General features: G+C 52.6%; 1 long non-coding RNA gene across 3 annotated transcripts; it reads right to left on the bottom strand.

The window, feature by feature from the left end:
* Positions 1–2895: 2895 nt before the first annotated feature.
* LOC117201766 (uncharacterized) lies at positions 2896–12961 on the bottom strand. Of its 3 annotated transcripts, none has more exons than XR_007475540.1 (2): positions 9314–12961; positions 2896–6302 (listed from the first exon to the last, which is right to left on the bottom strand). It is a non-coding gene; the product is annotated as an uncharacterized LOC117201766 (long non-coding RNA). The 3 variants fall into 3 exon arrangements; XR_007475541.1 differs by having other exon boundaries at positions 2896–6202; XR_004483855.2 differs by having other exon boundaries at positions 2896–3413.
* Between the last annotated feature and the right edge of the window lie 12932 nt (positions 12962–25893).

Here is a 25893-nt window from a genome sequence, read left to right as displayed (position 1 = left end):
GTATTCATTCTGTAATTAAAAAGCTGCATCTCAAAGACACTTCTAATGATCCAAAATATTGTTGCCAGAAAGAAAACGATATAGTTGGCACCCCTGAGGCACTGCACGGAGGGCCTTCTGCACAGTGCCTGGGACCACGAGCCCGCAGTAAAGGGCACACCCCCCTCAGGACGCTGGAGAAGGGGCTTCAGGCATCTTGCAGATGGATAGCGGACAGATGTTCACTCATTCAAGACATCACCTCTGGAGCACCTGCGGTTTGCAAGCATTGTGCTAGGGCCAGGCCACAGCCCAGTGGGAGAGACAATGGGGCCCAGAGGGGGGCGTCCAAGTCAGACCCAGCAAGCGGTGGGTGGGAGGGAGGGCATCCTTGCAAGCAGCCCCCTGAATGGAGGGGGCCGGGACCGAACTTGGAAGGATTCCTACTGCACTTGGTATTTAGAACAGGGAGAGGCCGCTTTCCTCTCTCTGCCTTCTCTCCTTTTCCTTCCTTCCTTGTCACCCCATTTCCACACTATCCCACTGAGTCTGCCTCCAGGGAGACACTAATCCCTGCCCTCCCAGGACCCAGGGTCTCCCTGGGGCTGTGAGGCATCTCCACTGCCCCTGCCTCGTCTGCTGCCCTCTGATCTGGCCTTGACCTCCCTCCCCAGATTAGGGGCTGGTCTGGAATTGAGCACACACCATGGTGAAATGGTGGGCAGTCACAGCTGGTCAGTCTGTCTTTCTGTCCCTTCTCATCCAAAGATTCAGAACAGTACCCACTCTAAAGGGCCTTCTTCCCAGTATTCCAAGCATCACCATGTGGTCTGATTTCGTTTTTCCTCCCAATGGAATTGGACTTGGTTCTGGAAACATGATGCATTTTATTCAGTATTTTATTGACTAAAAGCATCTCTTTGGGATCAAGAGATCTTTGGAAACCCACAATGTTCAAGGAAAACATTCAGTCGTCTTAGACACATCCCTGTCGTTTGCCTCTGGACTTTTTATTCCTTTAGCCCAGAATAATATTTATTCTTTGCTTCATCTGACTGAATCACAGTGAATATTTATACCTTGAACCAAGCACACAGCAGAGGATGCGAGGCTTGGGGGATTTTTGCAAAGCTGTGCTGGTTAAGGGTCTTGCAATTCTCCCAGAAGTTTATTGTCCTGGTGTAAATCTGACTCGGAGATTTCTCACAGCTCTCCCTTCTCAAAAGCCTCTCATCCTCTGGCACTTGGACCCAAGCATTCGGCTATTTGACAGCTGGATAAGCACGTGAAGGGCACTGCCCTCCTGCCCCCTAGGGTCTGGCCCCTCTGCCGCCGTGATCAGAGGTTTGCGGCCAGACCTTGGCTTCCCTTCCTTCCCAGCCCCCAGCTTCCATCCTGTCCCTGCCAGAGATTTAAGGAGAAGGAAGCTCAACCCACTTGGTTTTCAGCTTGTCTGTCCACTCTAGGAGGAAAGGAAGAGTCAGCTTAGCGGGGGAGGCCAGGGTCAGCCCTCGCAGGGTCTGGCATCCGGCCGGCCTCTGGGGTCCAGCCCCTCCGTCTGTCTGGATGTTCCTCATGGTGTCTGAGGCCTTCTGCCTGGGGTGCCCGCTGTTTGTGCAGCCTGAGAACAGACCTGCCCCTCCTCACTCTGTGCCCCAGGAGCCTCCCTCAGACTAGGAATTCTAGAAACACGCTTTCTGTAAAGCTGAATGAGTGAAGGAACCCGCAACAGGGTGGAGAGCTGAGATTGCAGGGCTGTATCTGAGGAACAACAAACGTGACCTTTCTTGTTCTCAGCCTCTGCATTTGCCTGGAGCTCTGCTTAATTCAACCTTTTTTTTTTAATGGGGAGGGGAAACACTCCACTTTCTCAATCCAGTTAAAGAGGCATCTGTATGCCACTGGGCTGGGCTCACCTGTCGAGCTCACAGGATGGGGAAGAATCCACCCTTGTCCCTGTAGAATCTGCCCTCTCCACTGAGGTCCGGAGAAAGGAGGAAATGTGGGGTGCAAGTGCCCGGCCACAGGGGGTGTGTAGCTCAGGGCACAGATACCCTTCTCACCTAGGCCCACCTCCATGCTGTCCCCAGGCCCCCGTGGAGGACTTTGGGGGAGCGTGAGCCCGCAGGAATCATTCTGCAGCTGCATCCCATGCTACAGCACGGGGCTCTGTGAGCGGTGATCTGGGCCCCTCTGCCTGCACCCTACCTCTCTCAGGAGTCTCATTGCCTTTCTGGGACCTTGCATCCAGGTCCTTCGAGGTCTGTACTCTCGAGGTAGAGTGTCGTTCCCATTTTACAGATGAGGGCAATCAGATTCAAAGAGGTCAAGCCGCGTGCCCAGGTTCACACAGTTAGAAGGCTGCAGAGCCAGGCCTCAGCCCTCCGGCCTCAAGGCAGCCTGGCCCTCCTGTTACGCAGTGCCGTCCCCACCACAGTGAGAGGGCGCCTGTGCTGGGGACGCGCCAGCAGGGGTGACAGGAGCAGCAGGGGTGACAGGAGCAGGCGGCGTTCCAGATGGGCCTCGAGGGGTGGGCAGGATTTCAGCAGATGTAGAAAAGGTGGGGCACAGAGAGAGTGAGTCAGAGAGACAGGAAGTGCAGGCCAGGCCTCAGGGGAGGCTGCTGGTCCAGGAGGGGCCCAGGTCAGCCCCTGTGTCTGACCCGCCAGTCCCCTCTGAGGCAGGACAAGCTCCTGAGGCATAGCTCACCATTAGCCAGTGTAACTCCAGCTTTACCAACTGTCCCAGCCAAAGCCTTTGGCTTTATGTCAGAGGAAGGTCACAGTGGCCCATATAACCTCACTCTGCTACACCGCTATGGGCAGCAGCCCTCTCTGAACTGTGGTCTATGCAGTAAGGATCTTTGCAGTAATTTGCAAGGAGAAAAAAAAGGGGCTTAAGCAAAAAAAAAAAAAAAAAAAGGAAATTACTTTATTGGTGCCTTTTGGGGAAGGGCAGGGATAGATCTGGTACTTCCAGTAGAGCTTGATCCAGTGGCTTACGTGATGCCATCAGGAGAGAGGCAGCTCTTCGCTCCGCCTCTGCTGAAGGTTGGTTTCATTGTCAGGCCCCAGCAGCTCAAGATTCAGGCCATCCTTCCTGTCGTTAGGTCCAGTAGGGAACGTCTGACCCAAAGATCCTCTGGGAAGGCTCATTTCATGTCATTGCTCTGCCTGGGACATTTACCCCTCCCCAGTGAGAAGCTCGCAAGTCCCATGGCCGCCATGTTGCTAAGCTGGATTTAACCCCCCCACCCCCGGCCCAAAGTTCATGATCTAGGAGTGGGGGAGAGGTGCTACTCCAGAGGGTAATTAGGGTACTCCTTCCAGGAGAAGCGTGCAGAGGAAAGACGGAGAAAAACAGAGGCTCACCCTACACACAATACATTACCAAACCCATTCTACCAAAGTTGCTTCTCGCCTGGTTTGGGGAACCTGGAGGAGAGATAATGACCTTGAAAATGTGCAGCCCTCTCACCATGGCCTGAGGCCAGGCTGGGACACCAGGCCTGCCTGCTAGAGCGGCCAGCTGCTAACCAAGCCAGAGGCTGGGCACAGATCACGCCAAAGGGGAGCCACACTTGCATTTCAGGGTCAGAAGGTGAGCGGTCAAAGCAGGGGGTCAGGACAAGGTGGGATCCGGCCCTCGGCACCCTAAGCACCCGATCGGGTGGGACGCAGTGTAACACATCTGCCTAAATCTCGAGTTTCCATCTTTTCTCTACAGTGGCGTCACTTTGAAAGGGGCCGGTGGCAGGATCCCTAATTTGCTTTTTTTTCCTTTCCTTCTCTAGCATTCAAATGATTCCAGAGCCCCAATTTTGCCTTGTGCAACCCACGTCAATCCAAGTTAAAAAGACTTCCCGGGCTTCCCTGGTGGCGCAGTGGTTAAGAATCCACCTGCCACTGCAGGGGACACGGGTTCGAGTCCTGGGCCGGGAAGATCCCACATGCCGCGGAGCAACTAAGCCCATGCGCCACAACTACTGAAGCCCGCGCGCCTAGAGTCCGTGCTCCACAACAAGAAAAGCCATTGCAAGGAGAAACCCACGCACCGCAACGAAGGGTAGCCCCCGCTCGCCGCAACTAGAGAAAGCCTGCGCGCAGCAACAAAGACCCAACGCAGCCAAAAATAAATAAATAAATTTATTAAAAAAAAAAAAAAGATTTCCCCAGAGAATGTTTTCTCCTGTAAGACTGGCCACAGAAACTACTCTAACAGGGAAGATATGAGCTCACCACGTCATCCCCTACCTGCATCTTCCCTTCTCTGCCTCAGCTGCTGAATTAGGGGCAGCTGGGGCTGCCTGGTCCTCTGTCTTGTGCAAATAAGAGAAAAAAAATAAAACAAAACAAGGAACAGTCCTGGGGCAGATGCAGCCGCCCATCAGGGTACAAGGTCTGAAGCGGGGCACACACAGTCTGGATTTCAGCACCCACTGCATCTCACCCAGGAGCCCTTGGACAGGGCACAAACTGAAGAGCTGTCCATGGCACTTTTGGTAGGTTATAGGAAGGGGAAGGTCCCCGACCCCAGCACACCAGCACCCAGAGGGGAGGCAGAGAGAGGGAGCTGATCCCTCTGGCACCCCCTCCCCAAGGTAAGAGACTCCACTGATGGAGAGAAATATAATTGTCATTAAAACAAATCATCAGGTTTTTTTATTTGGCAGAAGCATGGCACTCTGTAGCTTTCAGTGAGTGGTCACCCTCAGCTTCTCTTTTGAGCCTCTCAACAAAACCTGTCGGGTAAAGGGGCAGGTATTTCTCACTTCCTTTTTACAAATAAGGGAGCTGGGATCTAAGGGGCTGATTTGCTTATCCTCGTCTCATGGCTAGCAGGAGGCAGAGCCAGAACTATAAGCCAGGCTTGTTGAAATCGAATCCAGGGCTCTTTTATTTGTTTCTATTCTGTGTTAAAATAGAAATATCTGACCTGTCAGGAAATCCTGTTAGCTTTACCTCCAAAGTGCTGCATATCCAGAAACTGACCACTTCTCATACCCTCACTGCCACCATCTCTTGCCTGAATTATTGTAACAGCCTTGTAACTGATCCCTTGTATTTGCCCTTGCCCTGAAGGCTGCTTTCCACACAGCCACCAATTGATGTTCTCTTCTTAAAACTTGAGGACATGTCATGTGTCTGCTTCAAACCTTCCGGTGGCTTCCCTTCTTTCACAGTGGTGCAGAAGCCCACGCCCACACCCTTCACTGGCCTCATCCCCTGACATTCCCCCTCTGCCCACTCAGCTCCAGCCACCCTGGCTTCCTAGCTGTTGGCTTCCACCGCAGGGCCTTTGCACATGCTGCCTTCTCTGCCTGAACATCCTCCAGCACTGCCGGGTGCTCTCTCTCTCTTCTTCAGGTCTTACCCCAATGTTACTTTCCCAGTGAGGTCTTTCTTGACCACTCCGTTGAAAATGACAGCTCCCCACCACCCCATACTTCCTTTCCTTTTCTCCAGAGCCCTTTCCGCCCGTGTCACTCCATTCATCAGTTTTTCCAAGGTAGAATCGTTCCTGCAGGGCAGGGAGTTTGTCTGTTTTCCCAGCCCTAGAACAAGGCAGAGCAGGTGCTCCCCAAATGCTAAGGGAGTGAAAGACTGAACACACTGCCCTGGTGCGTGAGGCAGCTTGTTGTCCTTTCTTCACAAGGACAGATGCGGTGGTGGTATAATAAGATGCCCTCTGAATAGCAAGTGTGGAGAAAGAAAAGTCTCCCTTCCTGGAGTGGTGGCCCTTTGCAGCCAGTCCCCTGCCATTCAGTTACTTCCTCACCCAGCGCTGAGTAATGTAACCTGGTGACCTTTTGGAGACCCGCACCTGAGAGACTCTTTTGTTAGGGCAGAACCGTATCTCCTGGAACCTTTTCTTTTTCTTTTTTTAATTTTATTTATTTGGCTGCGTTGGGTCTTTGTTGCTCTGCACGGGTTTTCTCTAGTTGCAGCAAGCGGGGGCTACTCTTTGTTATGGTGCGCGGGCTTCTCATCACGGTGGCTTCTCTTGTTGCGGAGCACGGGCTCTAGGGGCGTGGGCTTCAGTAGTTGTGGCTCGTGGGCTTCAGTAGTTGTGGCTTGTGGGCTCTAGAACGCAGGCTCAGTAGTTGTGGCACACAGGCTTAGTTGCTCCTTGGCATGTGGGATCTTCCCGGACCAGGGCTCAAACCCAAGTCCCCTGCATTGGCAGGTGGATTCCTAACCACTGCGCCCCCAGGGAAGTCCTCCTGGAACATTTATTTTAAAATTTTTTAAAAGTTTCTAGGAACCGTGCCTGTCAGAAATCTTCAAACTCCCATTGCTTTGTCCCAACTTGTCAGACATGCTCTGGGGAGAGGAGAATGGTGGTGGAGATGTTTGCACAACTCTGTGAATACACTAAAACCCACTGACTATACATTTTAAATGAATGAATTATGTGGTATGTGAATTATATCTCAATAAAGCTGTTATATATATTTTTTAAAAAAAAGGATTTTCCAGCTGGACTGGAGTAGAGGGAACATGGAGGGTGAGGGAGTCTATTGCAGCAGTTCAGGGCAGAAATAAGGAAGGTCTGAGTCAAGGCTGTGGTCATGCAGGTGGAGAACAGGGCCCTGAATGTGGAGACTAGGTAGAGCCCACAGGGTTGTGTGTGTGTGTGTGTATTGTTGTCATTCTCGTTCTCGTTGGAAGGGAGCTAATAACAGCTCGTATTTATTGAGCGCCTTCTGTATGGCCGTGACCCATGGAACATCTCCTCTGTTCCTCACTGTAACTCTCTAAGAAGGGCTGTTTTTATTCTGGGAAACTGAGGCACAGAGGGATTCAGGAATTTGCCAGGCTAACACAGGATGTGGTGGAACTGGAATTTGCACCAAGTGGTTCGACTCTGAAGCCTCATTCCTCTAACCCCCGGGCTTCTGGGTGGGTTAGCTGGAGGAGGGGACGTCTCTCTCTGAGAGATGAACCGGTTTGCAAGGCAGAAACAGAGACACAAACGTAGAGAACAAACGTTTGGAAACCAAGGGGAGAAAGGGGGTTGGGGATGAATCGGGAGATTAGGATTGACATATATACACTAATATGTATAAAACAGATAACTAACGAGAACCTGCTGTATAGCACAGGGAACTGTACTTCGCTGTACAGTAGAAACTCACACAACATTGTAGAACAACTATACCCCAGTAAAGAAAGAAAGGGAGGGAGGGAGGGAGGGAGGAAGGGAGGGAGGGAGAAATACTGTGGGAATCACCAGGCACGTATCAGGTGGCAGAGAAAGTTTGAATCACCTATATATTAGGACCAAACTGGGACAAGCTAGAGCATTCCAAACTTGGAACAAGGGGTCCTATATAAAATTAATATTTAAACCAAATTATATATAAACTATATACAGTTTTTCAAAAAAAAAAGAATACTGACGGAGGGGCAAGGATTTGGGGGGAAGGGGACAAGTTTAGCCTGGGACATGATGAATTTGAGATGCCCCGGGATAGCCAGTAGATATTCCATGTAACAACGGGTTAATGCAACAGGAGCTTGAGAGAGGAGGCCAGGAAATGACAGATTTCCACACCATCGGATATATTTGTTCTCCTCGGGAGTGAATGAGAGCACGCGTAAGAGTCTAGTCGGAAGAGGGGAAGAGGAGAGAAACAACGATGGAGATCTGAGGTTCCTGATGCTAAGGGTGGGGGGCAGAGGAAGAGCAGCCAGAGAAGGATGTGGTGAACAGTCAGGAAGCAAAGGGAAAGGCTCACCGGGGACTGAGCCCTGGGCACCCAGAAGGGGAGGCTGGAGGTGTCAGCCCTTAGGCGGGGTGAGGACAGGCAGCCACTGGGAGTCAGAGGAGGGACGTTTCAGATCACAGTCGGGGGAGGAGTGAGTGAGGGTGAGGTTAGGAGACGGGGAGCACAGACCTATGTGAGAACCACTGAGGACAGTTCTCCTACCGGCACCTGGTAGGGAGAGCAGGAGAGAGAGTGTCTAATCCTCCAGTCCTGGATGCCTCCAGACACCAGCTGAGCCCCGGTGGGTGTCTGTGACCTGGAGGCTCCCGGGCGGCCCTTCCTGCTGCGAAGAATGCAAATGCTCGCGGAAGGATACAGATGACCACGGCCTCTCAACCGAGAGCGAGGAACAGCCAGGGTTTCCGGTTTACTGCTTTGGGAGCATATTCAGGGTTTCAACAATATCGAATAGTTAGCTGAGGGTTTTTTAAACTGTAGAGTATGTTTATTGTGGCACAAAATTGGTTATAATGGGCTTTGACCGAAGTTTGAATTCTGCTCAGAAAGCCAGGCTGTGCCACTACTCTTTCTTGTTTGTCACACTTGAGGAAAACCTGATCTCACGTAAAAGCGGCCAAAATGGCTAGGCAGCCGCCACCCATCACCCCCCACCCGCCCTTAACCTCTGCCGCCACGTCCAAACACTCCACACACAGCCAAAATGGCTAGCCAGCCGCCACCCATCACCCCCCACCCGCCCTTAACCTCTGCAAGCTCCTCTCCTCTGCCGCCACGTCCAAACACTCCACGTAGGACACCACCTATCCTTCAGGACCCTTTCACGTCACCGCCTCTAGATAAACACTTGCTGAATGACTGAATGACCCACCCGCCTGGGAGCAGCTCTCCCCACCAGGGCTTTCAGGCGAAAATGGGGGTCGCTTCTCACTATTACCCCAATGAGGGCTCCACCTTTGTTGCTTTTTTTTAGCCCAAGAAGCAAAACCTGGGACTTTCCTGCGGCTAAGGCTCCACGCTTCCACTGCAGGGGGCAGGGGTTCGATTCCTGGTCAGGGAACTGAGATTCCTGCACTGAAGGCCGCGCAGTGCAGCCAAAAATAAATAAATAAATATCAATAAATAAAATATGATTAAATAAAAATGAAGAAGCAAAACTTTCCAGGGTTGAATTGCTAATCAGCATCGACAGGGTAAAAGTGACAGAGAGTGCGGGTCATCTCCCCCAGCGGGGGTCTTTCACGGCCCTGCTGCGAACCATGGCCACTGCAATGGCCCAGCTAGGGAGGTGATTCCACTTTTCCTTTGAGGTACTTCTCTCCCCTCCAGCTGCCCTTGAGTGTTTTGGGCGTGAACAGCGTGTGGGGCTTCCTGCCCCTGCCAGAGCTAACCCAGAGGGATAGATTGCTTTTGAAGGACCTGGAGGACCCACGCCCTTCTCCTTCGCCTTGCATCCACTGTTTGTCCCTCATCCCTTCTCCGTCTGAGGATGTCCGCTAGGGTCTGGAGGGCAGGTGCGGGGCAGGGCAGCAGCTGGCCAAGGCCTAGAGGGGCTGCTTTCAAACACATTCAAACCCAAATGAACCAACGATAGATAAAACAAACCTTTAAAAAAGGAACTCCCTTAGGACAGCCCTCTGTGGCTCCACAGCTCCTGCTGGCTGCCTCTTTCAAGACCGTGTGCTCTGCTCTCTGGAAGCAGATGGCCTGTTGGAGTTTTCTGGCAAACATTCTGCTACTCTGCTGGGACTATGCGGCCCTCCCCAGTCGCTGCCGGCTGTGCCGGTCCGGGTTGCAGCATCTTGGGCCTGCTGGGCTCGCAGGCCAGGCTAGAAGAGAACACAAAAGCCAGAGCCAGCGGGAGGCGTACGCGCCCCTCCTCACCCCAGGACCCCTGCTGCCAGGAGGAACAGCACAGCTTTGTTCTGTGAAAACCCAGATAAAGAATGACCTGGCCCTAAACCAGCCCAGACTTAGCAGGTCGGTCCCGCCCTCCCTGCTCTCAACCCCTTTGTCAGGAGTGCACTGGGGAAGAGGCAGGAACAGCAGAGGGGCAAGCTGCAGAGATGCAGGGGGGTCCAGCCACCCAAAGCATGACGGGCTTTCAGATGATTCAGGGGACCCTCCTGCTTGCAGAGAGCAAAAGCTCAGGGGCACGGGATGAACTTGAGGGAAGGAGGGTCAAGGCCGAAAAGCCTGGATTACTGACCTGGGGACCACATCGTTCTTCCCCTGGACTCTCCTTCAGCATCTGTACAATGGGCGCATGACCCCTGCCCTGCCACCTCACGTTCCGGCCTCGGCCTCAGCCTCAGCCTTCTCACCTTTGATCTTGCCTGCACATCTCTCCTCAGACTGACTCCCGCTGCTTCTCCAGGCCCCAGGGTGGTGGAAAATGCCTCTCCCATAGCTCCCACCCACAGAGAATAGGCCAATTCACCCGAAGAAACACCAGCACCACCTGGTTCCAAATTCCCAGGGAAGAGACTGAATGGCCAGCTGGTTCGCGCTCAGCTGGGTGGAGGTGTCCTGCTGAACCACAGGAAGTGACCCAGCACCAAGGGAGGGGAGGGGGTAACATGGCTGGAGGTGGACAGGTGGCTGTGATTAAGGGGGTTATTGTGAACTGGAAGGATGCTCCAAAGCCACGTGCACCTGAGATGCTGTGTTACAGAGAGGGATGCGGGAAGAGGGACGATGAGCTGAGGCGTGGACACGCTCAGCTGATGTGACTTTTGGGTGTGGAGTCGGCCGGAGTCCAGAGCCTTGTGCTCCGCAGAGATCCAGCTGGAGGCGCAGATCTGGGAGCGTCAGTATCCAGGAGGCCATGGGGAGGAGATCCCCCAGGGCGAGAGAGTGGGGAGGGCTGGAGAGGGGCAGCGAGGAACACCAGTGATGAGACGGGCAGAGCTGAAGGAGACGGAGGAGGGGCAGCCGGGGAAGCAGGAGAAAACCGAGAAAACAGGGCAAGATGTAATCCAAAGGAAGACGAGGGAAGGGCCGGTGTTGTCAGAGGTCAGGCTAAATGAAGCCAGAAAGGTGAGCAGCTGGGGGTGGGTGTGCACAGAAAGGCCCTGGGAGGGGTCATGCTGAATCTAGAGGGACAGGTGGGAGATTCTCGGGTGGAGCCCAGGCACCCAGGATGAGGAATCGTCACATGCAAAGACACACAGTGGGGGACTTCCCTGGGGGCGCAGTGGTTAAGAATCCGCCTGCCAAGACTTCAGCATCATTTCCCCTGAACCCTGTGGCCTCCTTTGAGACATCTGTTGACTCAAAGAAAGACACACAGCGTGAGAGTTGTGAGTTTAAGTTTTATTCAGGGTCCTGCTGAGGACTATAGCCCAGAGACGCCACTCAGCAGCTCAGAGGAAACTGCTCTGAAGAAAGAGGGGAAAAGCCAGTTTATATATGATTTTTGGCTGGGAAATACTTGCAATCAAGCATACATCTTGGTAAAAGATGACTGCTAGTCACAAAGAACAGATATCTCAAGTTAACGATTTTAGTGCTTTCTTATGTATGGGAAGATGCAAAAATATAGGGTCGTGGAAATTCTTCCTGAGATATACATCTAACTATCTAGGGGCCCATTTATCCAAAGCACAGGGTGTCTCATCCTGTTTCTTATCCTGAATTCCTCTCAGGGTGCACTGTTGGTGGGACTGCAGTGGGTTAAGACTTAACCCTTGCAGAACTGGGTGGTGAGCCACGTTCTTTGTTCTTTGTTCACGCAAGTGTGCAGGACGGCTGTGAAATAAACTGTCTGCGCATGAGGAATGAAACGGGAGGAAGGTTCACTTCCTCAATCTGGAAAGACAGACAGGCCTCACGCTCCTGAGCCGGGCCCTCAGAGAAAAGGAGAGATGGGGACAGAAGGCCGACTGACTGCTGCTGCTTCAGGGGCTGCTGAGGCCCGAGAACATCCACTTGGGTTGCCCAAGGCCTGGCAGCGACAGAGCCTAGGCCTTGGACTCCTCCAGTGGGAAGGTCAGACTGCCCAGGCGACATGGCAGGTGCCCTTCACAAGTCCACAGAGCTCCCTGTGCGTGCCCGTGGCCATCCAGGAAGACCCCGTGGGGGACGTCTCGGAGCCTCTGGAGGTGGACGCAGTGCTCAGGAACAGGAGAGGCAGCGATGACCACCCGGGACTGTGGCCCAGGCCCCTTCTCGTGTTCCTATTCCCCTGAAATCCTCGGGACTCCTGATGAGCCCATGGAATTGGGGGGAGGGGTTCTCCAGAAATAAAAAGTGGATGATCCCCCTCAGGGAGATACAAGCTTGAGGTAAGATTAATTTAGTTTAGGAAAATGATGTTTGTTGTTTCTTTTACATTCCAGTGTTAAGGTTCAGTCGGGAGTAACAGAGATCCTAACTTTTACCCAAAAAAGGTGATTCACTGGAAAGAGGATGAGAAAGCAGCGGGAACCTAAAGATGGAGGTACAGAACAGTGTCCCGGCACTGGAACGCCAACAAGAATCAGCCATGCCCCTTTGCTGGCCTCTGCTTCTTTTCCCCCAGGGGTGGGGCATACCCAGAGCTGACTCCTGTTGATCGCTTACTATGTGCACTTACAGAATGGAGTACTTTACATGCGTTGTTTAATCCTCATGACAACCCCGTGAGCTAGGTATTAATAATATTACCCCCATTTAGCCAATGTCTGATTGAGGCACAGAGAAGTTGAGTCACTTGCTGAAGGTCACACAGCCAGGACATGGAGGGACATACTCTCCAGAGAAACAAGAGGCATCATGAACTGGATGAGCACCCTAGATGCGTCTCCTACCCCTGGCTAGCCCCCTCCCAATAACTTGACAAGGCACCAGGTAGGACAGGCAGGAAGAAGGCGGACGGACGGGTTATTGTTATCCACCAGTTTACACGACACTTCACACGTGTTCTCATCTCAGCCTCACCACAACTCCCTGTGGAAAAGGAGACCCAGCAACGAAGTGACGGGCCTGGAGCCACTGCCGCTGCTGAGAGCTGGGCCCCGTCCAGGGTCTTGGGGGTGTTTTTTCCTCACCTCAGCCTTGGCAAGCGCAGGGGGTGCTGCTGGCCCCGTTGGTGCAGCAAGGACAGACCGTGTGCAAGGCTTTCCGACCAAGTGGTGTGTTCAAGCTCTCCAGGTCCTGAAGCTACAGGAGAGGAGCGGGGTGGAGCCGCAGTGAGGTCTCCGCGCTTAGGGAACTTGGATCCACCTGCAGCGCCTGCCTGAGGGAGCCGCCCTTTCTGTGGCTAGGGCTTTTGAGCTCATTTCCTGTCTCGGTTCTCTCTTCAGGTTGGGGGGGAGGGCGGCGGGGGGGGGGGCGGGAACGCGCGTCCTTCCACAGAGGATGGGTGTGGCCAGGACGGGGCGGGGCTGCGGAATAGCGGCTCGCCCCGCCCTCCGGGGGCAGGAGGTGATGGGGGGGCACTGCAGGGGCAGTTCTGAGCCTTTGGGTTCCTTTCGCCGAGGCGGCTCCTGAATGGAGGTGCGGGCAGAGAGGCCCGTGAGGCTCTCAGGGGCCCTGGGGGCTGGAGGGCCAGGCCTCTCGGGAAGGGTCACAGGCCCGCGATTGACAGACATCCCGCTTGGAGAAGAGAAGGATAAGGAGCTTTCTGGTCACCAGGGAGCGTGTGCCCAGGCACGTAAGAACCACGCGCTCCCCTTCAGCCCCGTGGATGAGGTCTTTAGAGACCCCTGGGACCGTTCCTTCGCCAGGAGCCGGCGGGGCTTGCACCATGTGATCCCTGAGGGGGCTTCCCACTTCTGACCCCCAGAGCTTCAGTTGAACCCCCTGGACTGTGTGCAGGAAATGCAAGGAGGGGGAGGGAGGGAGACAGACTCCAGGAAGGCTTGTTTAAAAGGGAGCCCTGGGGGCTTCCCTGGTGGCGCAGTGGTTGAGAGTCTGCCTGCCGATGCAGGGGACACGGGTTCATGCCCCGGTCCGGGAAGATCCCACATGCCGCGGAGCGGCTGGGCCCGTGGGCCACGTCCGGAGCCTGTGCTCCGCAGCAGGAGAGGCCGCGACGGTGAGAGGCCCGCGCAAAAAAAAAAAAAAAAAAAAAAGTGAGCCCTGTTCCTGCCTACACCTACTAAATGAGAGGCGGGGCCCAGGATCTGCATTTTCACCATTTCGCACTAAAATCTGAGACATACCACACGGGCCCTTGTGCAGTTCCTCAACCACAGCTTCGCCTGCTCTGCCTCTGCCATTCCCCCAGATCTGCACAGTTCTCCCTCCATGTCATTCAGGTCTCTTCTCGAATGTCCCTCAGAGAGTTCTTTCCTGACCTCCAGTTTGCAATGTTTGGGAAATACTTGTACTAAAAAACTATTTGTTGTGAACCTAAAACTGAAATTGAACTGGGCATCCTGTATTTTTATTTGCTAAATGTGACCATCTTGAGGCAGGAGGACTCTGCACCCGCAACCCCCTGAGAGTAGGGCCGTTTGGTAGTTGAAGTTTCCAGGAGCAGCAAACAGGGCTGCAGCTGCCCTCCCTGCACAGCCCTGCCCTGCAAAGAAGGCAGATCCTCTTCTGGGGCCCTCCTGCATATCTGAAGAGGAGTGTGTAGGAACTTCCAGGCTAGGAGTTAAACCTAAGTGCTTTCTTCTCCCATATTCTCCTCCTTGGCCCTGCTTCCTGCCCCAAATGCTCAGGTGTTCTGTCTCAGTCCCCAGGTGATCACACACTGCAATGGACTCTCTAGACAGGCCTGGGTATACTGTACTCATTTCCCCCCACCCTCAATGGGTTCTTTTGGTTGCTCTAATAATGAAATTGATACAAGACAGATTAACAGGAGGAAAAACAATTTAATTTGTATGCACAGAGGTCTTATAGAAATGGGACTCCCAAAGTGACCAAATCAGGATGTCTATATATCATTTTTAGACAAAGAAATAATTATTTGTGAAGCTTTAACAAAGGGCCCGCAGTGCTTGGGGCTGCAGACTAATGAAGAAGTAACAAAGTTTGTTTATACAGCTTTCTTAGCCTTGAATTCCCTGACTCTGGTGATAAGGATGCTTTCTATCCTTTCCTTATAGGGAGGATACCTTCACATGGGAGATTTATTTACCACTTTCAGGGGGAAAGAGGGGAGTTGGAGTGTTTTTCTATGTCATTTTTTTCCCCACTGGCTGTTTCTCAAATAACTTTAATTCAGATAATCAGTATGCCACTGCGATACATCTTGGGGTGGCCCGCTCTGAGCCCCGAAGGGACAGGGAGCCCCTGCCATAGGAAACAGACGCCACAGGGCAGGCTCAGAAATAGACGATGAGCTCCCTGACCTTCACACCAGTAACCATGACAACTTGTGGTTGGGGTGAGTTAGGAGTTGAATTGTGCCCCACCCCCAGTGGGTGTGTTGATGTCCTAACCCCCAATGCCCCAGAATGTGACCTTATTTGGAGATAGGGTCTTTACAGAGGTAATCAAGAGGTAACGAGATTATTATGGTGTCCTTATGAGGTGAAATTTGGACACAGACATATACGGAAGCAAGACCGTAAGAAGACACAGGGAGAGGACAGCCATGTACAAGCCAAGGAGAGAGACCTGGGACAGATTCTCCCTCCCAGCCCTCAGAAGGAACCCTCCCACCTGCTGACTCCTTGATCTTGGACTCCTAAGCCTCCAGAGCTGTGAAATGATACATTTCAGCTGGTTAAGCTCCCCAGTCTGTGGCACTTGGTTACGGCAGCCCTGGCAAACTAATGCAGGGTGCCGGTCTCAGAGTCCGGGGCTGACTCTACCCTCTCTGCCCTGGCACCTCCCATCCCTCTATCCACCCAGGTGGGGGTTTCCACAGGACAAGTTTGTGGTGAAGCCTCAGGTCACCCTGGGCTTCTTGGATCCCTTAACTTTTGTCCGAGCAACAGGCTTGGTTCAGGAAAGCCATTTGGTGTCCCCCAGGTTGGGGTCTCAGCTCTGGTGGCCAACCTCCACGTGGGGAAAATGCCTGCTTGTATAAGAGTTTTGCTGGGGAAACTTGAGCAGTGGCTGCAAACAGTTCACTGCGAGCCAAGGATAAGATTGTCAGGTCTTATAGCCGAAGGAAAGAAATTCAGACCAGCCAGAGTTGGAAACGGCTTTTGGGCACATAAATAAAGCAACATGGAGATCGACTTTCCGGTGTCCAGAGCTGGTCTGTGCTCTCAGGACAAACCTCAATGAGGCAACACACTCACCAGTGGCCAGGACTGTGTTTTATTTCTCTTCGTGTTCCCAGCACCCAGCCCAGCAGCAAGTACACAGTAGGTGCTCAGTAAGTGTCAACACTTCCTAAAATAAAACATAAACATCTTCCTCCAAGCAGTAGAGAAAGGAAATAATTCAGTAAGCTGGGAAGCAGTCCACTTGGTGGTGGGCAATTTGATCTGCTCCCAGTTCTGGAGCAGATACCCAATGCTGGGTAACCTCAGACAATTCTCACCCCCATGCTCTGGGACTCCGCGTCTCTGTAAAACTGGGAGCCTCAGTACCTGACAGGGCAGCCTTCCTGGTTTGGTGCTAGGCGGATGGTGCCTGGTACTAATAAGCCTCACCAGAGCTAGTGGTGGGGAGGTGCTGGCATCAGGGAGCTGGTAGGGAGAAGGCCAGGCTGTTCTCACCTACCCAGCTGCTCCCCAGGACATCTCCCATCTCTGCACCTTGCAGCCGGCTGGACACTTTCTAACTGTCTGGGTTGTTCTAAAGTTCTACCTTGAGAGGTCAGAGCTTTCAGAGGCTGGAGTGAAGAATCGGGGAAGACACGCCCACCCCCACCACTAGCAACCCCATCAGGGTTTCAAGGGTGAGGAATCACGTGGAGCTGTTGTGGACTGAATGTGTCCCCTCAAAATCCCTGGGTTGAAATCTAACCCCCAATGTGATGATATGAGGAGGTGGGGCCTTTGGGAGGGGATTAAGTCATGAGGGTGGAGCCCTCATGAACGGGATTAGTGCCCTTATAAAAGAGGCCCCAGAGAGCTCCATCACTCCTTCTGCTGAGTGAGAAGATGGTCATCTATGAACCAGGAAGCAGTCCCTCACCAAACACTGAGTCTGCCAAGCCTTGGTCTTGGACTTCCAGCCTCCAGAACTGTGAAACATAAATTTCTTCTGAGCCCTCCAGGCTTTGGTATTTTGCTACAGCACCCCTTATCGACTAACACAAGAGAATGCTTGGCTTATTTATTGTGTATTAGGGAGATGAATGCCAGTTTTGAGTGACTGTCACCTTGCACCTGCCTGTGGACCCCTGGGCCAGAGGAAAACTGGGGTGAGAGCAGAAGGGTGGGAGGGTCTGGAGCTCTGCACCTGGTGGGAGGGGCTGGGCATCCTGAGGTGAGGTCCCAGGGCCCAAGGCTGTGACTCACCATCATTGCTGGATAAAAGGAAAGAGTAGACAGACACCAGTGGGGGCAGAGAGACCATGGAGCCAGCAGGCGACCAGCACACTCAGCCAGGCTGGGGAGAGGACAGGGCTGGAAGTGAGTGGGAAGCTGGGGTCCAACACCGTCGCCCTGAAGAAAGTGGTGGCCTTCCTGTCCGTCCACTTCCACTCCCACCTTTGCCTGAACACACACTGTACTTAGGCCCCTATTCAAGCCACCTTTGCAGAGGTGAGTTGTGAGGGATGGGACTGCCTTAAGAAGTCAACCCCAGTCTTTATTGGGGGTCCAGGGAGTCCAGAGAGTTGGGGGACCACCCCTCTTCACTGGATAACTGGGAGGGCCATGCAGTGAACCTCCTGTTCTCCGGGTGGGGCTGACCCACGGAGGAGGCTGGGTCAGTAGCGGTGTGGCCCCTAGGGGGAAGCCCTGGGTTATGGGGTGCCAGAACTGGCTTCAGCCCCCCCCCCCACCAACTCTCCTCACCCCCTCGCTACCCTGCACTACTGGCGGGGGTCAGGCGACTCCCAGATGGGCCTCTCAGAAGGAGCGACAAGGAGGGTGGTGAGCTGATGGCTACCCTGAGGACGGGGTCAGCCTCAGGTTTTGAGTCAAGGTCAAGGTCACCTTCCTCTCGGCCCCTTCAGCCAGTGACTGAGCGAGGTGAGGGCATGTGGGTCTGGCCATTTCCGTCCTCCGCTGGCTCCTCTGATGGGCTCCCAGCATCCACTGGGCTGCTGAGACGAGTATAGCAGATCCGAGTGGCACTTTGCCAGCTCTTCCTACCCATTTTCTCCGCTGGTGCCGCTCCCCTGTAAATCTTTTGAGCCCCTAACTCTGGCTCATTGCTGGCCTCCTGAAGAACCTCACCCGCGGCACCTCTTCTACACCCTCTGCCTCAGTTTCCACTTCACGGGGCAGTATCTGTGCCTCGGGTTCACCCCTGGCGAGGGGCAGGATGACCCGCCCCCCCGGTCCCCACGCAGTGCCCACGCCCCAGGTGCAGGGAGCTCAGCCTGTCAGAGGCTGGCGAGTAAGACATGTCCTGCGCCCCGACGGAGCCAGGCCCTGCGGTGCGTCCACCCCTGAAGCCCCCTGACCTCATGAGCCACCCCCTCACCACCACAGAGGAGAGCAGAGGGCCTCCAGCCCTCCCCAGCGCTGGCCGGGCCTCCTGCCCTTTTGCTAACGCCCACTGCTCTGCATCCCCCAAGAAGCTGTAAGCGCCCTGACGGGCCCCTCACATCTGTCCACATCCCTCCACCCCGGCCGGCAAGGGTCAGTGAGCGCCGTGTCCACCTTGCTGGGCAGTTCCTTCCTTTGGAGGCAGCCAGGCTGGCAGAAGGCTCTGGACGGCAGAAATCGGCCTGTCCACGGTCCCCACCGTGGAACCCCAGTGCGCTCCGGCCCTCCTCCCCACGCAGCCCTTCGGGTGTGTGGAGTCCCCTCGTGTTCCCCAAGTCCCTTCTCCGGGCTGAAACCCCCCATTCTTTCCATCTTTCCTCACATGACTGGACTTTGAGTCCTCTCACCATTCTGGCCATTCAACCTGGCCGTGTTGCGGTTTGCCGCTGATGACTTTCCGCAAGTGGGATACCCAGGGCTCAACACAGCCCCCAGGAGTGGTCAGATTCGCTGGGCCCAGGGGAAGGCTCTGTGCACACATTTTTGTGGACATAACTTGAGGTCATATTAGCTATCTTGATCTTAACGCAGATGCTGCATTCAAAATGTCCAGATTCACATCCCTTCTCAGTCAGTCTCACTTTGGGTAAATTACTTAATTTCTCTGTTTCTCACTTTTCTTAACTGTAAAATGGGAATAGTAACAGCACTTCCCAATCCCAAGGCAAAATTCGAGGAAAATAAAATAACGGCTGTTGGCCGGAAGGGGGCGCTACACACCCGCTTTGGGCTTAGGGGGGTGTCACTGTCGAACGCGATCGCCAGGGGTCGCCCGAGCGCTGCCACCCAGCTCCACGGGCCAGGAAGACCCTGGCAGGCCTGGCGGCTCCATCCCGGCGCCTCACCTTGCCTTCCTGCAAGACTCTCAGTAGTTCGCTGCAACCCCTCTCACCCGGATGCGGACCCAAACCGCGGATGCTGTGGCCGGTGAGCAGGTGTGAAGGGGAGCGAGGGTGTGATGGGAATCGCGCGGATGGTGTAATGGGGAGTGAGGCAAAGCCTTTGAAAGAATGGAAATAACACTCCGCAGAGACGCGCGATACCCCACCCCCACCCCCGTGAGCCCCACCACATCCAAGAATATTATAGGGCCGAGTCTAACTCTGCTCTCCAACAACCTCCTGCCGTCACCTGCCCCTAAGGCCTGCAGTGGCCCCAGGTCGTCACACCCTGCCCCTGACCACCCCCCTTATATCCCTCCACACTGCATGGGGTGCATTCACTGTGTTTAGGTGCTGTCCCCCTTTCACCAATGCCCCCTGTCCCCCCCAGGAGCCTACAGACTCCCAGGACAGGGTCTCCTTGGTGAAGCATCCCCAGGGGTCACCGGGACAGGCTGGCCCAGGTCGGTACATTAGAAGGATCTGGGGAATCACAAATGGAATACAGAAGCAGATCTTTGCATTCAACTTCTTCCCATTGGCAATGAAATGGGGGCAAAACCTCTTTCTGGTCACAGGTGGGAAAGGGCATAAAGTTTCCCTTACTCAGCGTAGGAGGAAGCGTTTGGATCTGACCTAAGTGGAGAAAAGTCCTGTTTCCAGAGTGTCTGCTAGGTCTTTGGCAGCCAAGGGAAGATCAAGAGGACATATTTACGATGGTTGATTTTATATGTTGGAGTTGACTGGGTTATGGGGTGCCCAGACATGTGCTCAAATGTTATTCTGGGTGTGTCTGTGAGGGTGTTTTTGAATGAGATTAACATTTGAATCAGCAGACTGAGTAAAGCAGATTGCCCTCCCCAGTGTGGGTGGTCCTGACTCAATCAGTTGATGGCCTCAACGGAACAAAAAGGCTGAGGCCTGCAGGGTAAGAGGGAACTCCTGCCTGACTGCTCTCTAGCTGGGACATCAGCTTTTTCCTGTCTTCAGACTTGACCTGAATCATCAGCCCTTCCTGGGTCTGGAGCCTGCCTGCCTTCAGGCCAGAACGACAGTATCCTGCCTCATCCACTGGAGATTTGTTCTAAGGTGTCCAGTGGATGCCTGAAACTGCAGGTCATACCAACGAACCGTGTTTATAACTATGTTTGTTTTATTTGTTTTTTTAAATTAATTAATTTATTTATTTTTGGCTGTGTTGGGTCTTCATTTCTGTGCGAGGGCTCTCTCCAGTTGTGGCGAGCGGGGGCCACTCTTCATTGCGGTGCACGGGCCTCTCACTGCCGTGGCCTCCCCTGTTGCGGAGCACAGGCTCCAGACGCGCAGGCTCAGCAGTTGTGGCTCACCGGCCCAGTTGCTTCGCAGCATGTGGGATCTTCCCGGACCAGGGCTTGAACCCGTGTCCCCTGCATTGGCAGGCAGATTCTCAACCACAGCACCACCAGGGAAGCCCCCTATAACTATGTTTTTTCCTGTACATACATACCTATCATAAAGTTTAGTTTATAAATTAGGCACAGTAAGAGATTAACAGCTATAACTAATAATAAAATAGAAAAATTATAGGGAATTCCCTGACGGTCCAGTAGTTAGGACTCCACACTTTCATTGCTGAGGGCGAAGGTTCAATCCCTGATCGGGGAACTAAGATCCCCGCAAGCCACTCGGCACAGCCAAAAAAAAAAAAAAAACAAAAACAAAAAAAACACAATTATAAAAATACATTGTAATAATAATTAAGTAAATGTGGACTCTCTCTCTCAAAATATCTTATTGTACTGTACTCACCCTTCTTGTGATGATGTGAGATGATAAAAAGCCTACCTGATGAGAAGGAGTGAGGTGAATGACGTAGGCATTGTGACATAGCGTTAGGCTACCACTGACCTTCTGATACCATCTGCTTTGGGTGATCTTGGATCATTGAACCATGATGATGTCAAATGGTTGAGTAACAGAGGCAGACGATGTTGACAGTTGGGCCACCCAAGAGGGACAGAGCAGGAGTTCTCGAGATCTCATCACACGACTCAGAGCGGTGCACAACTTATGAATTGTTTATTTCTGGAATTTTCCATGTAATATTTTGGACCCCACTTGATCATAGGTAACTGAAGTTGTGGAAAGTGAAACCGCGGATAAGGGGGGACCACTGTACGACAGGCGTGGGTCTCCAGCCTGCTGAGTGCAGATTTGGAGACTTGGAAGCTTCTGTAATCACAGAAGCAATTCCACATGCATATATAGATACGCTATATGATATTCCTTATGATATATATGTGAATATACACAGATCCCATTGGCGCTATTTCCCTGGAGAGCTCTAACTAATGCAATATCCTAATCAAAAGAGCAACACGATATTCTCTCCTCCCACATTGGCAAAGACGAGTCCTTTGAGCATATGGAGGAATACTGTACATGAGCAGATCTGTTGAGTCAACATTTCCTCTCCGGAGTCTGTCCTCGGGAACCAGCTGCGTGTGGTGAGGGTGTCTCGTGCGCATAAGGAGATTCAGGAGGGCATCTCGGTTTCCCCTGCCCAGCACCCTGCTGGTCCCCGAGTGGCAGGTATCACTTCCCTGCCAGTCACATCCTGCTGCGCGAACCGTGGGACTCCTCGCGCTACTGGGATCACTAACCTCTCCCCCACCCCCGCCGCCCAGCCCCCGCTCCGCTGTTCTCTCTGATCCTGACTGCGACCCCGTGCAGCGTGCGTGGTGTGCAGCGTGTGCGGTGTGCAGCGTCCTCCCCTGAGCAGTGAGTACAGGTGACCCATAACTGATGCCGAACTCCTCTGTCCAGGGGCGGGCGTGGTGTGTTCAGCCGACCCTGCACCCCTGGGTGGGCATCCCTCCCTCACCAACGAAACTCCTGTTATTTGAGCTGCTTTTAAGGTGACTGTTCTGTTACTTATGGCTGGAAGCATCCTGCCAGGTTAGCCCAGGCATCCCGACAACACCCAGTGACCCCTGGCTCGAATGTCTCCCACTAACTCTCTCCTAACGCAGACCCAGGAAAGCGCTAGGCCAATGGACTTACTCTTTCCCGTATCACAGGTCACTTTCCCCGATGGCCTGGCAGCATATGCGGGAACCCAAGCAACACCCACATCACCACAGCAATACGTCATCCAGGAGATGAGAGGCATCATGTTTCCTGAAGGGACAAATACTCTTTACTCTTCCTCTGAACACTTAAAACAATTTAGATAGAAGGCGTTTTCCTTTAGTTTAGTTTTTGATATTTAAAAAATTGAAGTATAGGGACTTCCCTGGCGGCTCAGTGGTTAAGAATCCGCCTGCCAATGCAGGGGACATGGGTTCGAGCCCTGGTCCGGGAAGATCCCACATGCCACGGAGCAGCTGAGCCCATGCGCCACAACTACTGAGCCTGCGCTCTAGAGCCCGTGAGCCACAACTACTGAGCCTGCATGCCACAACTACTGAAGCCTGCGCGCCTCGAGCCCGTGCTCTGCAACAAGAGAAGCCACCGCAATGAGAAGCCCACGCGCCGCAATGAAGAGTAGCCCCTGCTTGCCACAAGTAGAGAAAGCCTGCGCGCCGCAACGAAGACCCAACGCAGCCAAAAATGAAATATAAATAAATAAATAAATTTATAAAAAAGAATTGAAGTATAGTTGATTTACAATGCTGTGTTAATTTCTGCTGTACAGCAGTGTTTCAGTTATATATATATGTATATATATACATTCTGTTTTCATATTCTTTTCCATTATGGCTTATCATAGGGTACTGAATACAGTTCTCTGTGCTATACAGTAGTAGCTTGTTGTTTATCCATTTTATATATAAAAGCTTCCATCTGCTAACCCCAGCCTCCCACTCCATCTCTCCCCAAACCCCTGCCCCTTGGCAATCACCAGTCTGTTCACACAGAAGGCATTTTAAATGGTTATATTTTCCACAGAGGGTCTAAACATGCAGAAGAATGTTAACACAGGTACCACTGTGGGCTCCGTGAACAGGGACTGTGTCACACAGTTTTATATGTTCTGCAAACTTCACACAGTCCTAGAACCTTAAGGCCTTTTTCTTTTTTCAAATCAGAATCAATTTCCCTCTTTCTCTCATGAGGACCTCTGAACCTCTCCAGAAACCACGGAGTCTGGTGTGGCACGTGCTGGGATTTCAAAGGGAAAGCGCCCAATATCTCCAGTTCTTTCCCACCCCTGAGACTCCACCTCCCACCACGCCCATCTCTCACCTCCAATCCCGCCAGTCTGCAGAGCAGGGCCGCACTCACACCCGCAGCTGATCCGCTCTGCTGGAAACCCTTTCCCCACTGTCGCCTGGCAACACTTGCTCCTTGAAGCCCATCTGGATGTGGGGCGAATGGACTTTCCCATCAACCCCAGGCAGCATGTATTCTTTCTTCATTTGTGTCTGTGTCATTATATACAACTCGTTACCCATGCATTGTGACTTTGGTTTTGTAAACTAACTTCAGCCCGAATAGTTCGCAGATCTCCTCCCCCTACCCCACGCAAGGGTAGGGGCCACTCTTTAGAGGCAAGCAATACACGCTTCTCCCTCTTCCCCACCTTACAGTTCTAGAGAAGAAAGGGTAAAAAGCATCCAGAGTGAGCCACCTCCCGAAATCTGGCCCTGTGACTTACATCATTCCATTCTTACCTGGGTGTCGAGGCTCTTGTGTATTTGCGATGGAGTTTACTGTGAAGAGACAACTTTAAACTGAGCCATCTTGGGAAAAATGATCTTTTCAAGCTTATTCCCGTTATTTACAAACTAATTGTACCTGACTCCTGGCTGAATTCCAATTACATCCCCCCCCACCCAACCCCTTACAGCTCCCTTTGAGGCCTGAGATGCAACTTGCTGGAAGGCACTGGCTCCACCAATGACAAGCTGCCTTGTGGAGCCGTCACCGTCTGGCAGGGCTGGTTACCCCCAGTTCTAAACTCTAATAGACAGTTTTATTGGATCTTAAGCCCTGTGGCCTACCCCTCTTGGTAATCACGCTTTTTGAGTTTATAGACCCAATCCTATCCCTGCTGTTCAACATCCATTCCTGCTAAATTAATCCACGAGGATTCCAGAAAAAAATGCCCCAAAATCCAGGACATCAACTCTTCTTGGCCTTTTGTTAACCTGGAGGCGTTCTGAATAGTTCCCTGTGTCCTTTGCTCGCATCACCAGGTTGCAAGCAGCATCTGAGACGCTCTGCCATGAAGTGGTTGGTAAAGCAAGGGATCTACAAGGAGAAAAATCCCACTTCTGGGTCCATCTGCCGCCCAAATCGGAACCTTCTGGACGGTGTTGACCAACGCATCTCAATATTAACAAGAGAATCTGATATTTTCTCGGATGATATTAAGGGGGAAAAGTCTTTCCCTTTTTTGAAAATTTAGGAGAGGAAAGGAGTTTGGGATTTTGAATAGCTCCCAGTTAAAAAATAATAATTCACCACACGGGCAAACATTTTTGGAACTTAACACTAGAGATTTGTATCTTAACATCCGCTTCAGGCCCGAAATCTTTGGGTTACCGCACAGTGGGTGGGATTACTTCCTCAAATCAAACAAATTCCCATGCCATAACGAAGCATGTGAACTCCCCCTAGAGGGAGCATTTTTTAGGAAAAAACAAAAAACAAAAACAGAACAAAAGGCAGCTACTTTCTAGGCTGCTGGGCCTCGCTTCCTTTGCCCTGAGAGACATTTCTGTAATCTGTAGGTCACAAACAACTGCTCCGTCAGTCTGTGCTTTGTTAGGTGGAAATTTTAAATTTTAAAAACAATTTCATTGAGTACAAACAACTGAACTGGAGGGGGAAAAAAAGAAGCTTATCTTCTGAACAAATTCCTCACAGTAAGTGTAGACATGAATTGTGTTCTTGGTGAGTAAGAGGACGAGGAATTTGTGTGAGAAAGTCCTTAATTCCATGTTTCAGGGACACAGGATCAGACTCCACTTAGGGAATCTCACGGAGGCAGGCTTGGTTCTTCCATTTGACCTTCCCTGTGGACGGTGGGCCGTTCACAGAGGGGAGCATGATGGAACAGAGGTGCACTGGCCCTTCCAGTGGACATGCCCGCAAGTGTAACAGTGACTCCGTCACTGTCATGAGTGTCTTGAAAAGTGGATCAGTATCTGCTGAAGTTGGACACAGGCATGGGCTATGACCCAGGTACATGCCCACGAGAAGCATATGCCTATGGTCACCAAAGACAAGTACTGGGATGGACCCTCATGGCACTGCTAGCCCCGGTGGTCCCGAGCTGGGAGCTGTTCTATCACAGTAGGAATGGACAACCAACCACCACACACGTTATAAATGAAACTCACGTACAGTATTGAGACACAGAAAATGCACCAGTCCATGGAACTCCCCTGGTGGTGCAGTGGTTAAGAATCCACCTGCCAATGCAGGGCACATGGGTTCAAGCCTTGGTCTGGGAAGATCCCACATGCCGCGGAGCAACTAAGCCCGTGCACCGCAACTACTGAGCCTGCTCTCTAGAGCCCGCGAGGCACAACTACTGAAGCCCGCGCGCCTAGAGCCTGTGCTCCACAACAAGAGAAGCCATCGCAATGAGAAGCCCGTGCACCGCAATGAAGAGTAGCCCCTGCTCGCCGCAACGAGAGAAAGCCCACGCAGCAATGAAGACCTAACGCAGCCAAAAAAAAAAAAAAAAAAAGAAAGAAAAAAAGAAAATAAAAAGGCACTGGTCCTATGTATTTATTTGGTTGGTTGGTTGGTTGTG

Source organism: Orcinus orca, chromosome 1, assembly GCF_937001465.1.
Source record: "Orcinus orca chromosome 1, mOrcOrc1.1, whole genome shotgun sequence".
NCBI lineage: Eukaryota > Metazoa > Chordata > Mammalia > Artiodactyla > Delphinidae > Orcinus > Orcinus orca.
This window is presented reverse-complemented; position numbering and strand designations above follow the sequence as displayed.